Source organism: Mauremys reevesii, linkage group 16 (genome assembly GCF_016161935.1).
Source record: "Mauremys reevesii isolate NIE-2019 linkage group 16, ASM1616193v1, whole genome shotgun sequence".
Lineage (NCBI taxonomy): Eukaryota > Metazoa > Chordata > Testudines > Geoemydidae > Mauremys > Mauremys reevesii.
The window spans coordinates 31,005,720-31,022,101 of record NC_052638.1 but is presented as its reverse complement, the minus strand read 5'-3'; the positions used below and the strand labels follow the sequence as shown (position 1 = coordinate 31,022,101).

Sequence of the window (16,382 nt, the reverse complement as noted above, 5' to 3'; positions counted from 1 at the left end):
ATGCAACAGTGGATTGTCTGGTCCTATGACCATCCCTTCCCTCCCTCCAACTCCCTTCTTGCACATTATTGGGCAATTAGCTGAGCTCCAAGCCATGTCAGGTACATGCACCATATTATGGCTGTCCCCATAGGCAGGTCCCATCCACATCCCCTTAAATAAATATATGGAGATATACCTATCTCATAGATCTGGAAGGGACCTTGAAAGGTCATCAAGTCCAGCCCCCTGCCTTCACTAGCAGGACCAAGTACTGATTTTGCCCCAGAGCCCTAAGTGGGCCCCCTCAAGGGTTGAGCTCACAACCCTGGATTTAGCAGGCCAATGCTCAAACCACTGAGCTATCCCTCTCACCCATTGTACAAAGCAACTGTTCTAGTTCTACTCTCGGAGAGCTCTACTTGTGTGGGAATAGAGGGAAGGAGAGGCATTGCATTAGCAATAGAGTGGGGTAGGCCCTTAAATGGAAAATCTGTTTTTAAGGAAAGCATTTGCACCCTTAACAATACCTGGCTTGAGAATGAGAACACACCCAACATTTCCAGATGAAAACATATTACCCTTTATTATTTTTATATTAAAACTAGACTATATAGACCTGATGTCCCATTCTTAGGCTGAGGAAAGGAACAATAATATGAGTAACCGAGTGACATTACATCCCCAGCTGCTTTATCTGTATTTGGATAGAAATTGAATGATTTTGTTATGAATGATAACATATTAGTACCTCGCACCTGCCTTTCCATCATTGCTAGCAGTTGAATGCAGAGGGTCAAAGGTGAACGAATGGATTAAAAGCAATACCGCACAAGCATTGCTGCATGCACTAATATTATATGCTTCATCGCTTCTTTGATTATTCATTCTTTACACCTGTCCTCTGGGACAAAATCAATGAGACACTTTATGTTATGCTTCAAAGTCATAATAATTGTTTATTTAGAAGCAACATTTGATTTTTATTTTTTCTTTTGTTTTTGTTTTCCCCAACCAGACTTTCTGCTGAAGTGCCCAATTTTGCATCAACAGTCAGCAATGAAGCCAGGAGTTTTTTTAATAATAATAGTAATAATCATTAATAACCTCTGAAATGCTATTATAAATAATGTCAATTTCTCTCTCTCTCTCTCTCTAGAGAGGAGTGGTAATATGAAAAGACCCTGTGGTGCTCTTCAAACAAACAGCAACACTGAGCATTATTTATAATACTTGTGTGACAACAAGGTGTCATTACATAATTAAAACATTTCAGAAAATGTGTAGAGCAACATTTCCTGCTGACAGCTGCTTGAATGATCAAGTTTCTATATAAAGAATTTGGAGCATGGTTTCTCAGAAAAGGAGCAGCATCATGCTTGTTCCGTTCCCCCTATGAAGGATACTTCCATGCTATTTGTTGCACACCCATGCCTGTAAGCCCTTGTTCTGTACTTTTATAAATATCTACTTTATAGTAGATCATTAATAAATGAATCAAAATCAAGAAGATTATTATGTTTATGACAGTAGTGCCTAGAGGCTCCAACTGAGACTGGGGCCCATTTGTTGTAGGCACTCCCCAAACACATAGAATCATAGAATATCAGGGTTGGAAGGGATCTCAGAAGCTCATCTAGTCCAACCCCCTGCTCAAAGCAGGGCCAACATCAACTAAATCATCCTAGCCAGGGCTTTGTAAAGCCTGACCTTAAAAACCTCTAAGGAAGGAGATTCCACCACCTCCCTAGGTAACCTATTCCAGTGCTTCACCACTCTCCTAGTGAAAAAGTTTTTCTTAATATCAACCCAAACCTCCCCCACTGCAGCTGGACTCTTTCCAATTTTTCCACATCGTTCTTGTAGTGTGGGGCCCAAAACTGGACACAGTACTCCAGATGAGGCCTCACCAATGCCGAATAGAGAGGAATGATGACATCCCTTGATCTGCTGGCAATGCTCCTACTTATACAACCCAAAATGTCGTTAGCCTTCTTGGCAACAAGGGCACACTGTTGACTTATATCCAGCTTCTCATCCACTGTAACCCCTATGTCCTTTTCTGCACAACTGCTGCCTAGCCCCTCAGTCCCTAGACTGTAGCAGTGCATGGGATTCTTTTGTCCTACGTGCAGGACTCTGCACTTGTCCTTGTTGAACCTCATCAGGTTTCTTTGGCCGAATCCTGTTATTTGTCTAGGTCCCTCTGAATTCTATCCCTACCCTCCAGCATATCTACCACTCCTCTCAGGTTAGCCTCATCTGCAAACTTGCTGAGGGTGCAGTCCACGCCATCCTCCAGATCATTAATGAAGATATTGAACAAAACCGGCCCCAGGACCAACCCTTGGGGCACTCCGCTAGATACTGGCTGCCAACTAGACATGGAGCAATTGATCACTAGCTGTTGAGCTGATGATCTAGCCAGCTTTCTATCCACCTTATATTCCATTAATTCAGCCTATACTTCTTTAACTTGCTGGCAAGAATACTGTGGGAGATTGTATCAAAAGTTTTGCTAAAGTCAAGGAATAACACATCCACTGTTTTCCCCTTATCCACAAAGCCAGTTATCTCATCATAGAAGGAAATTACGTTAGTCAGACATGACTTGCCCTTGGTGAATCTATGCTGACTGTTCCTGATCACTTTCATCTCCTCTAAGTGCTTCAGAATTGATTCCTTGAGGACCTGCTCCATGATTTTTCCTGGGACTGAGGTGAGGCTGACTGGCCTGTAGTTTCCCAGATACTCCTTCTTCCCTTTTTTAAAGATGGGCACTACATGGTAAAAGATCGTTCCTGCCCCACAGCGCTTACATGACAAATGATGAAAGATATAAAGAGAGATGAACTGACTTATCCGTGACATCACTTGCAGAACTCCAGGGGATGCAACCCGTGTATCCTGATTCCAATGATATTGCCACAATGCCTTTCCACTAAGTTAGGTATTACTTTGGGGGATAGTATTTCAGAAATACATTGTTAGCATCCCTGTGTCATGGTGAGACTCTCTGGAGATACTACGTGGCTACTTGTAAGTGTACTTTACGCAAAGCAGAAATGATTGAAAGCTGAAGAATTTCATTCCTTGTAGGTCTGTTGGGCACTATGACATTTACCGAGTCATGAGACCATGCATTGTATTGACCATTCCTTGAAAGACCTGGAGGCATGAACATGTTGCTGTATGTTCAATACATGATATGATGACTGTTTACAGTTCTTAAAACATTTAGTATGTATTGTCTATAATCTTTGTTTCTGAAGAGGGGTTAACATGCATCAGGGCCGCCCAGAGGGGGGGGGCAAAGGGGGCAATTTGCCCCGGGCCCCAGGCTCCGCAGGGGCCCCCAAGAGAAGAGCGGAGGCTCCCGCCTCCGCCCCTCTCCTGGAGCCTCAGCGCATCAAGCGCCGAGTCTCCGGCCGAGCCCCTGAGCCCCGCCCCGATCCGAGTGATGAGGGGGCGGGGCTGGGAGCTCCAACGGGGCCTGAGCCCCGCCCCGCTCAGAGCGGCATGGGGAAGGGGCGGGGCTGCGAGCTCCGGGCTGAGCTCACAGCCCCGCCCCCTCACCACGCGGCTCTGAGCGGGACGGAGCTTTGGCCCCGCCGAGACGCGCTGGGTAAGAGGCTGGGGCCGGGCGGGGGAAGCGGGACCCGCCGCCGCGAAGCGCAGCCCGGTCTCGGCGGCGGGGCCCTTCTGTGCCGGGACCCGCCGCCGAAGTGCCCCGAAGGCTCACGGCGGGGACCCCCCCCCCGCCGAATTACCCCCGAAGACCGGCCTGCGCTTTGGCGGCGGGTCCCGCTTCGGCGGTAATTCGGCGGCGGGGGGCTCCCGCCGCGGGTCTTCGGGGTACTTTGGCGGCGGGTCCTGGAACGGAAGGGCCCCCTGCCGCCGAAGACCCCGGGCCCCCGGAATCCTCTGGGCGGCCCTGACATGCATACATCTATCATGCCTTCACAGTCTGTATGGTTATACAGTAATAGAGAGATATAGGGCCAAACTCATTAGTGACATTAAACTGACTTCAGTGGGTTTATCCCAGAGATGAATTTTGCCATACTCTGTAAAACTAGTAAATATTGGACTGAAATTAGCCAAATCCTCTAGAGTCTAATGGAATACTTATGGGTTCTGGCAAGATAGCTCAACATTTAATTTGCACTAAGCTAGCCAAGATTGTGGAAGCATGAAATATACTCTAAAGGGATAGCTCTGCTCTCTTTGAAGTCAATGGCATAATTCCCATTGTCTCTAATGGGAGTAGGATTGGGTCTTATGTGGCATTAACTCCTTTTACTATAGACTGAAGTCCTCCTTCATTGGCCCTACAGTTTTGAAAACTCCAGTGTCCAGAGGGTGCAAAAATGTCACTAACCCGAGGCGTTCCAGGAGGTGTTGCACTGCAGCAGACACTATCTTGGATGCTGAAAAATTGTGGTTTTCTTGTTTAAAAATGTGGTGCGTGTGCGTGTGTGTGTGTGTGTGTGTGTGTGTGTGTGTGTGTGTGTGTATATAACCTGGGGAAGAATGGAGGAGAGTAAGGAGAAAAGCCCCTTGTTCAGCAACTAGAAACCAGCAAGTACAGACACCCAAGAGAAAAGACCAATTTCTTAAAGGGCCAGCGCTTCACAGTTGATACTTTATTATTGCACTTGTGTTCAGCTGTTTCCGGTGGAGCCACACAGCTTTGAGATCAGCATCAGGGCCCAGCTTACCTTATTCAGTGCAATCTTCATTAGCAAGTATCAAAGTGATTCTGTCAGTGACTGAGACATCCTAACCCACGAGGGCTGGCTGCATCCAGCAGAGGGCATTTGAGAAGTGTTTTTTAGATTGGTCTAGTGTGCAGCTCTTCAGCCAGATAAGTGACTGTTTCAGTTTATCCTTTTCATAAGAGCAAAGGTTTTCTCTTTTATACAATCACAAAAGGTGAATGTGCAGTGTTTAGAGAGAAGGCAGCTCAAGGGGTGATTTGGGCTCTGGGTATGGCCTCAGAGAGACAGTATAAAGGAAGAAAAAAGACTTTAAAATAATCCTACTTACCATGAAGTGACTGGTGTTATGGCACAAAATCAAATTGATATGCTGCCTCCCAAACACTTTGATTTGTTCCTGCAGTGGGTGAGGCTGTGGATGCTGAGAGTCACTGTAATAATACAGATGTGACAACAAGGATGCAGATAGGGGAGCTAGACAGGCAGCCTGAAAGCAAGGTCCTTACACCCCGGGAAAGGCAGATGCTTGAAAAAGTGGGGAAATTGCTTTAGGGGCTCTATTGCCAGACTCAGTGAATCTACTAAAGGATTTGCTGGGGCAATTAATGTTCACTACTAAGCCCCTTTTCCCACCAAAAAGAACATATTACTCTGCTCTTGTAGCCTTTGTCCCTATGATGGGCCCCCAAGCAGCAGTTGCTGCTTTTGCTTTATTTCAGTTACCTAGTGGGCTCTTCTGTTTTCCAGCCCAGGTTTACAGTTACTCTAACTACATGGTTCAAAGGAGGCGGAGCTGCCGGCCTCACTCCTGCAGGGGCAAGTCTAGAATTTGATATCTGGACTGCCAATGGGCAGGACTCAGCCTCCTCTCAACCCAACTGGAGCCTCAAGCATCCTGCGGGGCTAAGTGCAAGTAGCAAGCATTTTCCTGCAGTTACTCCTCAGCTGGCAGCCTCTCTGCTTCCCCATACCGTCAGCTGGATCAGAGCTGGAATCTGGAGAGGAACAGCCAAGAACAGAGGAGGCTGTGGAGGCACCAAGAGCTGAGGGCCCTAACAGTGTTTACTCCTGGGGGCATTCTGTGCCAAAAATTAAAAATCCTACACACAATATTTTAAAATTCTGCACATTTTATTTGTCAAAATAACTACATCATCACGCCAGTTTCAGTTATTTTGGTAATTTATTTCAAAATAGCTGTCAGCAACTACGCCTATAATATTACAGAGACACACACACAAATGCCCCCAGGAGCAGAGAGTTAAAGAACCTCCTATGACAACCCAGTTCCTCTTTCTCTGCCCCCTTCCCTCACCCCTGAGCCCAGCCTCTGGGCCCCCCTGGCCCAGATACCTGTACCCCACCCCCCGAGGCCTGCCGTGGGGCCTCCCGTGGCCCAGATGCATGCATCCCCTTCCCCCCAGAGCCCAGCCATGAGGTCCCCTCTTGCCCAGATGCCCACACCTCCTCCCAGAGAGAGAATCAGCCTGATGCTCGGTCCCAGTCTTGCATGGAGTTTCCTGCGCACCACCCTCTCCTTCCCTTAGGACGTGCTGGGAACTGCAGCTGCCCAGAACCCTCTATCTCCCTCTCCCTCCCCTCAGCAGTGTTTTCTATGTGTGAACTGGGATCCGCTGGGTCCAATGACCCCTAGTGGTGGCTAGAAGCACTGCAGCCCATTCCTGTGTGGGAAAAGGAAATTCTGTGTGCACAACTTTAATTTCTGCAAAATTCTGCATTGCTCAGTGGTGCAGAATTCCCTCATGAGTAATTGTTCTGAGACCTCTGTACAAGTCAGTTATTCCAGGCTATTTCCCATCTACTAGACAGAGGCACCTACCTTAACCCTCCTCCCACATCTGACCTGGAGATAAGGTGGTGTGTAGGCAGGTGATTCAACAGATACCTAGGAAAGGTTCTGGGGCAGCTAGGATACCCAGAGCAGCCTTTCTTCCTCCCTGGTCATTGCTCCCTTCCAAGGTTGGCTGGCAGGGAAGAAGAGCCAAAGGGGGTGAAAGAGGATCCAGTGGCTCGCACGAGCTGCTGCAAGATTTCACTGTGAAGAGGTGACAGGTGGGGAATGAGGGCACAATTTTGGAGAGGATAATATATTATAGGTGGGTTGTACTTAGGATACAATTTTATAATTGGGCTTCCGCTGACATACTAGATCAACATCCCCCCCCCACCCATTTGATTTATTAAACAAGTGTGAAAAGAATAACTGATATGGCCCACTAACCCTAGCTGAGACAGAACTACACCAGCCAAATCTGGTAGCTTCAAAAAGTTTATCTGTTTATTTTTTACACCATCCTACATTTTAATTTTTGACCTTCACTGAACAGAGGAAATGCTGAAATACCCCAAGAAAATCTATCTTCATAGTATTTGGAACCTAACTACAACAGCAAGTACTGGAAATAATAGGTAATTGTAAAGCTCTCTTTCTAGATTTGCAGATGAAATAGGTTAGGATTTCAATCTCTACCTCTTAACCTTTCTGAGATGTATCCATTTTTATTAGTGAGATGAAATTGATAATATGCAGTCAATGTAGACTGATAATATTGAATATTATATAGTCCCAGGCAGTTGTTATATCTCAAAGGATTTTAAACAACTGAGACATGTATTAGTGTTACAAGTATAGGTATCTTAAAGATGATAAAAACTACAATAGAATCCACTTAATTAGGAGATTGCATAAGATAGAAGATGATACACTGAATACATAGGAGCAAAAACTTAACAGAAATAATAAAAAATAAACCTTGCAACATGAAATATCAAGAATAAAAAGGATTATGATTAGATTATAGCTGTGTTTCATCATAACCTCATCTTCATTTAATCTTTAATTGACAATTTTTGCATTAAAAGACTGGAGCTCAGGATTTTACCTGTTTAACACCTAATTCAGCACATTTTAATTAGATCTGTGCAAAAAATGATATTTGTAATTCTATGGGGTTCATAAGGACAATTTTCTGTTGTCAGCTTGCATGGATTCAGGCTGACAGCGTTTAACTTTTGAGTTGTAGATATTGAACCCAAAAGCTCAAAATGAAACTCAACTTAGAAATAACCAACACTTCCCTTACCCTCAGCCAAAAAAACAAAACAAGAGGAAAAACAATTTAGTTTTGCTTGGTTTGAAGTTGCACAATTTCAACTCCAAACCATAAATCCTCACCAAGCACTCACAAAAAGAATCCAGGTTCACGTAAAACTCAGCTAAGATTTGCTGTAAGGTTCTAAGACCTCTCTGAACACCTGATTTGAGCTTCTTGTTTCCCAGCCAGTCCTAGACATGAGATGTGACACGTATGGGTGTGAGCTCAGAAAGACCACAGAAGGGACTAGGTGCAGCTATCCTTGGAACTGTGACATACTATTCATTGTCATGATGAAAAATCATCTGGTAGATATTCTAATAAAACATTTTGTCCTGATTAAATATGTCCCAATAGATGGACTGTATATTTAATTTAAATGTAACAGTTACTGTAAGTGTAGAAATAAAGAGACTTTCCATTTCCTACCTTATTTTTTATGTCATTGACATATAAAGGGACCCTCCATAAATAGTCTATGGACCTAACTATCAAAGAACCACAATCAAATTTGACTTTCTGATGTCAAGTTACTGAATCAATTTCTAACAATATAATGATGGATCTGGATGTTAAGTATGAATTATTATACAATAATTACCTGCATCACTCTCTTGCTTTCTCATATATATATTTATATGTATATATAATTACACTGATCACAAACATATATTTTGATCCTCCTTGCCTTTTTCACAGAAGTTTTTTTTAACTAGCCATATGCTCTTTCCGGCTCCTACCTTATTTGGAGGGCAAAGGTCAATAATCTTAACAGAAATGGCATTTGCACTTGCCTACCTTACAGCAGTTCAAATGGTAAATACCTCATTAAAGCTTGCAGTATCTAAGACTGAGTACAGCCACAAATCTCTTTGATGTTAAAGGCCACCTCGTTAACATGGCCTTAAGATTCTGCTTGGAACTTTCAAGCAGACCATCAATTTGTAGCTAATAGGTAGTTTGATAAATGCCTTTTAGCCCTAACTTGCTATTGTTACTGCCATCATCCTTGACAGAACCTGTGTGTCTTTGCAGAGATAATGGATTTCCAAATCCCTAGGTTCTGTGTCTTTTCCATTATGCAACTCTAAGTTTTACTCATACAAATGGCTGGGGATAGCAAATGTTCAGCCTGCACATGCCAGCATTCATACATATGCTTACCCAATAGAGGGTCACAACTAGCCAACACAGCTCAACTATTAAGCATTGAATCCTTTCGGGGAACTGCTCACAGTCAATCCACAGAGTAGGAAAAAAATCCCCAAACAAACTTGCATAAAAGTTTGTTGAATTAATTCAATTCAATAATTAATTTTGGGAAATTGCACTCTTCTTGTTGACATTACTTAGTCTGAAGAAAAAAAAGGTTACATTCTTCAAGTAACTTATTCCCCATTAATAATTTGTTCAGCTGTCCCAGTGGCAAGGCTGTTCTGATTGACCATGAAGAGTCACATTCAGAAATGTTCGCTGTGAAGTTTTATAAGACCTGGAAATACCTTGCTTTGACTTTTGATCCTTGTGCTAGCCTAAAATAATACCACAAAAACAGTACATTTTTGTGCCCTGTTCCAAAAGGTCCTCTTAATCAAATACCATTGTCTGAGGCTGTAGCTGATGATTGTTAGTATTGTCATTGCTTCTGTATCAGTGGGAAGCCCACGTATCAGGATGTTATATGGACACAGTCCTAGACTAAAATCACCCTGTTGCTCTGTCACTCTTTCCTACTTTGTTCTGTTTTGATATTGGGGTAATTGCTTCTTGACAATTAGAGTTTTTCAAGATTTGGGAAACACTCTCAAGCTTCCATTCAGAAGCACTTACCACCATGTAATTTTTCTGTTGTACTTTTTTAAGGTCTCATGCCCAGATTTTTAAAGGTAAGTAGGCATTGCAGTGCTCAGCATTGTAATGCCTAACTAAATTCGGAGCCTAAATTTAATTTTCAAAATTAGGCACTTACAAGCCGAAATCCCATTGACAGTCAGTGCTGAGTGCAGCAATGCCTAAATACCTTTAAAAATCTGAGCATCAGCGGCTTGCTTTAAGCGGTCTGAGTGATCTTTTTTAAATACAGAAAATAAGTTCATTTTCCTCTCCTTACCAGTGTGTAGAACACACAGTCAAGAAAACCTCATATACAGTATAGATATTCCATATAATAATGTACGGTCTTTATATGATGGCCATTTCTAGTAGGAACCTTGCACTGTAGGATGGAGAAATCCTGCTTTACAGAAGATTAATTCATGCCCTTTTAGGGCTCTGACCTTGAAACATACATGCCTAGAAAAATAACTTGATGCCTGCTAGTAGTCCCATTCAGTTTAATCTTACGCAGATATGTGTAAGATTTTAAGGGATGGATGCCTTGATGAGATGCATGGTCTGCAAACATTAAAACTATCTGGTGACCAAGGAGAACCTAATTTGTATTATATTGCAGTTATAAATTGAAAATTATTATTTTAATATAACTGGAGCATTTCACATGGTACTTTGCTTAGTTTTAAAATATACTTTATTACATCCTGAGTTATAGACATATCATGCAAAGACAAGTATGGTTCTTATATGACTGATTTCATCTCTGTATAGAAGATCATATTCGGAGTGTGAAAATTCCTATTTAAAACACCTGTAGTTCATGTTTACGTTTATTTTGATGGATTCAGTAGAAATGTGTTCGTCATATGGGTAGGGTTGTTCTGGTGTTTGATAATAATTTCATCTAGGAAAATATATGTGCATCAGGACTGATCCGAAGTCCATTGAAGTCAGTGGGAGTCTTTCCATTGATCTCAGTGGGCTTTGGATCAGGCCTCATACATTTTATCTGAACATGAATCTAAAGCTGAAATTTTGTACTGAAGCTTTTTTGAAGATGAGTTAGAGATTTTAAAAAATCTTTATCACAAATCCTCTAAATGATGTTGTTTACAAATCTATTGGGATATTTCAGTGCATATATAATTCTCAGTGTGCAACCCTCAGGGCAAGAGTAAATGATGTATGCTGGAGCTCTGGAAGCTAAGTTAGACAAACCTTTGCATTGCTACAATGTGTATTGTAAAAGGAAGGAAGAATGGGAGGAATGTGTGACAAATTTCTTTAATTATCACATCAAACATGCATGTGCCAAAAAGATAAATATCTCTGTGGAAGGAGTCTTAAATGATGTTACTCAACCTTTTGCCTGCAACATGATTCTTTAGCTCTGATTTTCTTTTAAAAAAAACCTTTAATGAAACTAACTTTATTAATTACAGCCACAGCTCTGCAAATCTGAATGTTCTGATTGGTGGTTTTTTTTTCTGGAAAACTTCTGGGAAATCTCAACGTCTTCTGCCAAATATTCTTCTTATTGCCCTGCACTTTGCAAATTCAGTGTTAAGTGATCAAATAGAAGCCCAAAGCCATTCAAGGTAATTGAATCCCATGGTTTGAGACCAGGTGTACAAAGATGTTCAAACTAATTATTTAATAATTGAAAACAATAACCAATGTAGTTAAATCTCTTGCTGATTTTTCTAATGTTTATTAATTTAGGCACCTGTGTCTTCTGCACCACTTTCTTTCAAAATGCTTGCAAAGATACGCATAGCATATAAATGTACAATTAATGGGATTACCTCTTGATGCACACTCAGGGTGCTTAACTGATTTGAAGAGCATTATTTCTTTAATTGTTTTGTAGATTTCACTCTTTAGCTTATTTATTGTTTAAATTCTTAGATAGCCATCACAGTGTTGGATTTTAATTAAAATCTCAACTTGTTATTTTTTCACGTTATTTAAGTTGTTCCAGAAATGTGACACCCCTATTTATGGAAAATACCATTAATGTGTTTAACTGCTACCCTTCAATTCCAGACAAATTAAATTTTTTATGTGATAGTTGACAACAAACAAAAATCAAAATAACCCAACAGCAGCAGCATCTTTAGCATCAAATCCATGATCTGATTTTTCCGCTATTCTACTTTAACTTGTTTTTGTTATGTTTAATGCAAACTGCCTTGAAGAGTCTCACTGACTGAGATCTGCCTAGCAATTAATATAATGCATTAGTATTTTATTATATTGCAAGTCAGCACCTGTCATCTCTTCCAAGGGGTGTGTGTAGCAATGCAGATGTCAAACCTTGCCTACTTGCTTTTGCTGCTGTTACTTCACTTAGCTAACTGTACTATTTTAATTAATTATCCTCTCTATCTCAAAGGCAATTCCTGTCACATTTCTTTACTCTGCTAATGCACCTGCTTAAAGGAGACATACTGGAAGTAGGGCACTCTGGGAAGGTTAAAATAGCAGATCTCTTTTGATTATTTTTGTTGTTCTCGTTATTTTATTTTTTACTAAATAATAGATATTCTAAGAAACAAGTTGACTGGAGGGAATTGGCCGTTATTTTTGTTTGGTCCCAGTGCTGCTAATTAACAGCAGCTATGATAGGTTATATAAAGGTTAAAAAAATCCAATAAAAACAGTTGTTGCCTTCCATTCTTATTCTACAGAAGGTATTCTATAGTGGGTATGCTGCTTTAGACTTAAAGTCATATGACAGCGGCATGAATATAGCAGCATAACCACACTATTTAACAGCATGAACAAAATAAATGGGCAGTATTAACTGTATCATTCCAGCAGCCTACACAGCAGTCCTAATGCCTTAACAGAATGTGTGAAAGTAAATGAAATGGCAGCATGATTACACTGATTACAGCAGTTCCAAATATGTTAGGCTACATTCATGCTTCAGTGCGGCTGTAATTATACTTCGAAGAACTGCATGCAGGCAGCCTCATTCTTATGGCATCCCTGCTGTTTGTTTCCTGCTATTTTGTTCTTCCTGAGCTAGGCCCTGATCCTGTAGACACTTATACATCTGTGTAACTTTCCTCACCCAAGTAGTTCCATTGGTTTCAGTTGGACTACACATCTCTGGAAAGTCACCCACATACCTTTGGCTGGATCAGCCCAGGGAACTATTATAAAAAATGTAATATATATGACTAGCTGTGACATGCTGCTACAGAAGTGCCATGAAAGTAAAGGTTTTGATATGATTTAATACTTTTTTCTCCCTTGTAGAATAAATCCATTCAGTGGTTCATTAAATCAGTTGGTAAAAGGTGTGGGGAAATGTGATTCCTTGATATCAAACATCTCCTTCTTCCACCTTGCCCCTAGGTGTTAGTACTGAACAGAAGAAATCGGAATCTTTGTGATTTGTCTTTGATTAGATCTGCCTCATGCTGCAAGCAGTACTTCAAGAAGAAAGATGCATTTGCTGCTTTTGTTTCTCACCTCCAGAATGTAAGCGACCAGCAGCACCAAAGACTAAAGCTGACCGTTTTGTTTGATTTTAAGAAACAAAGTGTAGAGAAAGAAAATGCACTTTAATGTGTCTGCATTTTTCCCCCATACTTCAAAGGATACTACTAACATTTTATAGCAGGCTCTTCTTGCCTAGCTAGATAATGAAGTGACTCCACCAAGAGGTGGTCTGGTCTGCACTAGATGCATTTGGCAGGCTAACCACATTCAGTCCTCCTGTCTCATCTGCAGCACTTATTGTTTTCACACACAAAATTGTTTGCAATGGCACACAGGTGCTCACCACATTGTTTTGGATCAGATTTTTTTTGAGGAAGGCTAACTACAAGATGATGCTCCATTGTGCCACACTATGCCAGTGCAATGTTAATGTGCACAGGGATGGTTTGTGTAATAGCCTCCATAGTTCATATAGTTCTCCACTACAGTTCCACAGTACTGCTTAAGCGGCCTGCCTGGTCTTCTCTCTGGACTCCCCTGCACAGATGTCATGTTGGCTAGAAGCCACTTGGTGCCACAAACACTGTAGAACTCAGTTGTTTGCTATTTTCATATTGATCAACTTCTTTGACTTTACTCTGTTTTTGGCATTATCATGTCTCAAAGATGGCCTTCCTAGGAGTGTGCCACAGCTGAATGGAGGCTGACATATGAACATCAAGGGAGATCCAGGGCCAGCTGAACTTGATCATTCACAACACTTTGGTATATGACTGTGTGATCTAGCACCTACTGAGATGAGCATCACTCAGGGTAGTAAGCAGTGCCGAGAGAAGATCAAGGTACTTAAAGTCCAATATAATAAGGCCTGGGACACATCAATAAGGCATAAAAGTTATCTGTTCTATGATTAATAGGATCAGATCCTCACAGATCACCCATCCTTGAGGATGAGGTGACCTGGAGAGCACATAGGTACTTTTGCACTGAAATGATGAAGAATGAGAGGAACTCCGTGAGACAACATCAAGAGTTGCGTGAGATATTGCTAGGATCTCCCAATTTCTTTGCAGGAACCTAAGATCAGAAACAGCAGTTTAAAGGCAGATGAGCAGGTTCAGACGGAGGAATCGGTAGATGCGAGGTTCCCTTGTCAACAGGTTAACTTCATTAACTTCAGAGTCCCAAACTACAGCGTTAGTGACTTATGTGGAGTTGTGCCATTTATGTTCATAGTGAATTTGGACCATGATGTGTGTGCACAAATCTTGCACATTATTACAGCTCAAAGTACAATCAGGCACCTCATGGTCCTCAGGCAGCAGGTTTATCAGGTGAGGCAAAAAGAGAGGCCCCATCTGGCTGAGCCAGTGAGAGCTGAGCTAAGCCCCCTCAGCTAGAAGTTGCTCTTTGCTTGTCATACACAGTGATATATGAAGGTAATTGCTTTAGTGTGCAGTTAATTACAATACTGTAATTAGCAGGTTGCAAGAGCAGATGTAAGGGGTCCTTGCATAGTTCAGACTCTGATATGCCAGGAAAGCATCTCAGAAAAAGAGGGCAGCACAATGTCACATTGTAATGCGACTTTGTGCCTGGAAAAGGGGGGGTAATTAGCTGAATGCTCCACTCTTCATATTGATTTCTTTTAAGGCACAGGGGGCTAATATCTTCATGAATTTAATTTTAAAGAACTAGCAAACAGTAGCAAATCTTAATTCCTCCTGGGTAGTAGCAAGGTAAAAAAGGGAACAGAATCTACCTATAATCCCTGCAGCCTTTCCTGGGAAAAGGAGAAAGAGTCACAAAATCTTTGATAACCTTCTCCATGGCAACTGGAGCACAGACCTGACCATTGGCCAGCAGGTTACGGCTACCAGAGGAAGAGAAGCAGTGGTGGCTGTAGGTTAGTATTCTATGGGGGCCCTTGTAAGTTATCTTCACTTTATGAGTACTTGTTAACAAAAAGTCACTTTTCAAAGTGACCTTCAGTTCTGTGAGGTTGGTAGCAGGCTGTGCAATGGGGTTATCTGGATCAGTTTAGTTTCAGCCATAAGGGAATCTTGGAAGGTTTTGATGATCATTTAAGGTCAGAGCTGTTTGGTAGATGAACTGGCACGAAGCTCGGCCACACACTACTTTGAGGCAGTATATCAGCATGAGGGTTTCAGACCACCAGCTTTGATGTGGTTTCAGGCCTCTTGAGAGAGCTTATTTTCTTGTTAGTTTTGTTGCCCAGAAAGGGAACCCTGTAATGTGCAGTTTTACAAGAATGCAGAATAGTTTAAGAAGTGGTCAATTGTTTTGCTGTAAGAAAACAGATAAAGTGGAGCTAACTTTCTATATATCCAGTAGCTTTCACAGCACTCTCTATTCTTTAACTCACGCCATTATCCAAGTAAATTATCAAGCCTTGGTATTAGTATTTATTGAAATTAGCTATTAAAAGGGATTAAAGTGCATAGTCTCTTGAAATGTTTGCCGAAGTCAGTACAAGTTGCACATTTAATTATTGTGTACTTAGAATCTAATAATCATAGAAGATCAAATACACAGTTAGGTTGAGTCAGAAAGTATTTCTAATAGGGTAGTATTAAATTATAGAGTTAAACATTATTAGATATATTTATTCATGAGAGATAATTTGATATGTTACAAAATAAGCCAATACATGGTGTAACCTATTGCAGTCTAATTTTCATGGATGATCTCTTGCATATTTAATATCCTTTGAGGATATATTTTAACCTACTCTAATTACTACTTTCCTCTTATTTCTATTCAGACATGACACAGACACTTTGGTGAAAAAATAGTATTGTTATTCCTGAAGAAATGAAGAAAATCTAGCTTATTACATATGGAGCCTTTGTTTACACTGTAGGTATTACTAACTTCCTGTATGTTGTTATAACGTGCATCATATACAGAGGAAAATAGTTACAATGGAAAGGAAGACCAACATGTTAAAATCATTTTTTATAAAGATATCTTATTCATGTTGCATATCATCACCATCACAAAGAATATTTTCCATCCAAGCAACTGCTTAAGATATCAGTTTCTCTGATTTAGCTCTGGTAGGTCTAAAAACCAGTAGTAAACTGAGAATTGAGTGGAAATGTAGATTATTACAATAGTGAAATAGTTAAGCATAGTAAATGAGCAGGACAGATAAGTGGGAATGAAGCCAACCAAAAAACATATAGGAGACAGATTGATTGAAGGGACTTTGTATTCACACACAGGCAAAATGAATTCATCCAGATCATGTGTGGTA

The 16,382-nt window shown here is 41.3% G+C and overlaps 1 long non-coding RNA gene across 1 annotated transcript in view; it reads left to right on the top strand.

Annotated features, from left to right (window-relative positions):
• LOC120384234 overlaps positions 1–15,670 on the top strand; it is a 109,783-nt gene extending 94,113 nt beyond the window's left edge. The window contains exons 5-6 of the long non-coding RNA XR_005588698.1: positions 11,092–11,247; positions 13,016–15,670. This is a non-coding gene — a long non-coding RNA (uncharacterized LOC120384234). The remainder of the gene's footprint in view (positions 1–11,091; positions 11,248–13,015) is intronic.
• Positions 15,671–16,382: the final 712 nt, after the last annotated feature.